Source organism: Hylobates moloch, unplaced genomic scaffold (assembly GCF_009828535.3).
Source record: "Hylobates moloch isolate HMO894 unplaced genomic scaffold, HMol_V3 SCAFFOLD_3, whole genome shotgun sequence".
NCBI classification, from domain to species: Eukaryota; Metazoa; Chordata; class Mammalia; order Primates; family Hylobatidae; genus Hylobates; species Hylobates moloch.
Window position 1 is genome coordinate 68276074 of NW_026652278.1, and position 4349 is coordinate 68280422.

Consider the following 4349-nt stretch of genomic DNA (forward strand, 5'->3'; position numbering starts at 1 on the left):
TCGCAGATGTGCTCAAAATAGATGCCGCTTGTACTCTCCTCCCTCCCCCTTCTGTATTACTCCTAGAGCTAATTATAGTACAAACTTCTGCCCTCTATGTTCCCCATTCTCCTGCATGGGCCTTTTATTCAGGACTCAGAATACAAACTTCTGGGCTCTATAACCAATGTACACCCTTTCAGGAACTGTGCTTTCTCTAATAGGACCATGGGCTAATCTCAACTGCTGGAAAGACCCTTTCAAAGTGGCAGCAGCAGGGGCTTCAATTCCATAGCTGGGCTATGGAATGGCTCAGCTTGCTCCAAGATCCCAGGAAAGAATGCACTCTTGCTATATCAATTTATCTGTTAATTAATACATGGTGGGCCAGGCATGGTGGCTCACGCTTGTAATCCTAGCACTTTGGGAGGCCAAGGTGGGTGGATTGCTTGAGTCCAGGAATTTGAGACCAGCCTGGGCAACATCGTGAGACGCCCCCGCCATCTCTATTTTCTTATTATTAAAAAAAATTAAAAAAAAACAAAACTATAGGCTGGGCATGGTGACTCACGCCTGTAATCCCAGCACTTTGGGAGGCCAAGGCGGGCGGATCACGAGGTCAGGAGATTGAGACCATCCTGGCTAACACGGTGAAACCCCGTCTCTACTACAAATACAAAAAATTAGCTGGGCTTGGTGGCAGACGCCTGTAGTCCCAGCTACTCGGGAGGCTGAGGCAGGAGAATGGCATGAACCCGGGAGGCGGAGCTTGTGGTGAGCCGAGGTCGTGCCACTGCACTCCAGCCTGGGTGACAGAGCGAGAATCCGTCTCAAAAAAAAAAACAAAAACAAACAAACAAAAAAACTATAAAAAAAAAAATACCTATTGCAATACATACGTGGTCATGGAAAGGTGTGTAGGTGTGTGTAAACATACCAACCCATGTTAATACAATCTCTACTTGTCTCTAGGTTTCCACTACAAGAATGTCTCTGTTACAAGGCATAACATTATGGTGCTATAACTGTGATTATCAAAGGCTACAGAGTTTCATGAAATAGCTGCCTACCTAGTGTATGCTAAATACTGTTTGCCTTGGCATATGCCTCTATGTCCTAGAAACACTTGGGCTGGGTGCAGTGGCTCATGCCTATAACCCCAGCACTTTGAGAGGCTGAGGCAGGTGGATCGCTGGAGCCCAGGAGTTCAAGACCAGCCTGGATAACATGGTGAGACCCTGTTTCTATAAAAAATACAAAAAAATTTAGCCAGGCCTGCCTGGTCACATGCTCCTATAGTCCCAGCTACTTGGGAGATTGACGTGGGAGGGTTGCTTGAGCCCTGGAGGTCGAAGCTGCAGTGAGTCGTGATCCTGCCACTGCACTCTAGCCTGGGTGAGGGTGACAGAGTGAGACCCTGTCTCCAAAAAAAAAAAAAAAAAAAGAAAGACAAGAAAGACAAAGGGGAGAAAACACTTGGAGGCAACAGAGGGAGACCTGATCTCCAAGAAAATACTTGGGATTTTGGGGTCAGAAGAATTGAGCTTGGGTTCTTTTTTTTGAGACGGAGTCTCGCCCTGTCGCCCAGGCTGGAGTGCAATGGAGATCTTGGCTCACTGTGACCTCCGTTTCCCAAGTTCAAACGATTCTCCTGCCTCAGCCTCCTGAGTAGCTGGGACTACAGGCATGTGCCACCACACTTGGCTAGCTTTTTGTATTTTTAGTAGAGACAGGGCTTCACCATGTTGGCCAGGCTGGTCTCAAACTCCTGACCTTGTGATCCGCCCATTTCGGCTTCCCAAAGTGCTGGGATTACAGGTGTAAGCCACTGCGCCCAACTCCCTTTTTTTTTTTTTTAGACAGAGTTTCGCTCTTGTTGCCCAGGCTGGAGTGCAATGGCGTGGTCTCAGCTCACTGCTACCTCCACCTCCCAGGTTCAAGCGATTCTCCTGTCTCAGCCTCCCAAGTAGCTGATACTACAGGCACCCGCCACCATGCCCGGCTAATTTTTGTATTTTTAGTAGAGACAGGGTTTCACCATGTTGGCCAAGCTGGTCTCGAACTCCTGACCTCAGGTGATCCACCCACCTCGGCCTCCCAAAGTGCTGGGATTACAGGCATGAGCCACCGTGCCCAGCTTGAATTTGGGTTCTTCCATCACTTACTAGCTGTGTGACCTCAGGCAGGGCAGTCACTTGGCCTCACCAGTAAAAAGAGGATTTAGGCCAGGCTCGGTGGCTCACGCCTGTAATCCCAGCACGTTGGGAGCCCAAGGTGGGTGGATCACCTGAGGTCAGGAGTTCGAGACCAGCCTGATCAACATGGAGAAACCCCATCTCTACTAAAAATACAAAAATTAGCTGGGCGTGGTGGCACATGCCTGTTATCCCAGCTACTTGGGAGCCTGAGGCAGGAAAATCGCTTGAACCCGGGAGGCGGAGGTTGTGGTGAGCCAAGATTGGGCCATTGCACTCCAGCCTGGGCAACAAGAGCGAAACTCTGTTTCAAAAAAAAAAAAAAAAAAAGAGGATCTAAATATCTATTCATTCACTATTCAAACATTTATTGAGTGTTAGCTACATGTCAGCCATTGTGCTATACCAATGGATTTCAATTAACCCTCAGTGCATATTAAAATCACCTAGAAAACATTTACAGCTGAGTCCCTAAAAAAAGAGCATATCAGCACATAGGATTAAATGATGATGCAATGAAGTTTTACACACACACACATATCCAGGTCTCATCCTTAGGGACAGATTTTATTGGTCTGGTACCTGGTAGTGGCATTTAAAAAAGCACCACAAGGCTGAGTGCAGTGGCTCACGCCTGTAATCCTAGCACTTTGGGAGGCTAAGGCAGGTGGATCACCTGAGGTCAGGAGTTTGAGACCAACCTGGCCAACATGGTTAAATTCCATCTCTACTCAAAATACAAAAATTAGCCAGGCATGGTGGTGCATGCCTGTAATCCCAGCTACTTGGGAGGCTGAGGCAGAAGAATCGCTTGAACGTGTGAGGGAGAGGTTGCAGTGAGCCAAGATCACATCACTGCACTCCAGCCTGGGCAACAAGAGCGAAACTCTGTCTCAAAAATAAAAATAAAAACAAAAAGCGCCACAGATTATTCTAATATGCAACAGAGGTTGAGAGCCACTGAGTGCAGATACAGAAACGAATAAATTGCAACACGTTAGTCTCTATCCTCAAGAAACTATGGTACAGAGCTGGGCATGGTGGCTCATGCCTGTAATCCCAGCACTTTGGGAGGCCGAGGCAGGTGTATCACTTGAGGCCAGGAGTTTGAGACCAGCCTGGCCAATATGGTAAGACCTTGTCTCTAGTAAAAATACAAAAATCAGCTGGTTGTAGTGGCACACATTTGTAATCCCAGCTACTTGGGTGGCTGAGGCAGGTGAATCGCTTGAACCTAGGAGACGGAGGCTGCAGTGAGCAAAGATAGTGCCACTGCACTCCAGCCTGGGCAACAGAGTGAGACTCCCAAAATAAAAAAAAAAAAAGAAACTATGAACTATGGTCTGGGCATGGTGGCTTATGCCTGTAATCCCAGCACTTTGGAAGGCTGAGGCAGGCAGATTGCTTGAGCCCTGAGACCAGCCTGGGTAACATGGTGAAACCCCATCTCTACAAAAAATACAAAACTTAGCTAGCTAAGAGTGGTGGCACATGCCTGTAGTCCCAACTACTAGGGAGGCTGAGTGGGGAGGATCACTTGAGCCTGGGAGGCAGAGGGTGAAGTGAGCCAAGATCATGCCACTGCACTCCAGCCTGGGTGACAAGAGACCCTGTCTCAAATAGAAAAAAAAAAAGGTGGGGGGAAGCGGAAGAAACTGAATCTAGGATCTACCACTTACCAGGGGTGCAACCTTTTTTTTAAGACGGAGTCTTGCTCTGTGTCCCAGGCTGGAGTGCAGTGGTGCAATCTTTGTTCACTGCAACCTCCGTCCCCTGGGTTCAAGTGATTCTCCTGCCTCAGCCTCCTGAGTAGTTGGGATTACAGGCATGAACCACGACATCCAGCTAATTTTTGTATTTTTAGTAGAGACAGCGTTGGCCAGGCTGCTCTCAAAACTCCTGACTTCAGGTGATCCGCCTGTCTCGGCCTCCCAAACTGCTGGGATTACAGGCATGAGCCACCATGCCCGGCCCTAGGGGGTGCAACCTTAGGCAAGACAGAGGATATTTACTTTCCTATATCGATATGAGGCAAGTGGGATGAATCATGTGAAAATGCTTAGCAGAGGACCAGTTTAGGTCAGGTGCTCAACATATGTTATTTGGATTTGGCAAATTATTCATCTAGACTAGTGGTTCTCAATCAGCAATGGAATCACCTGGAGGGCCTTAAAC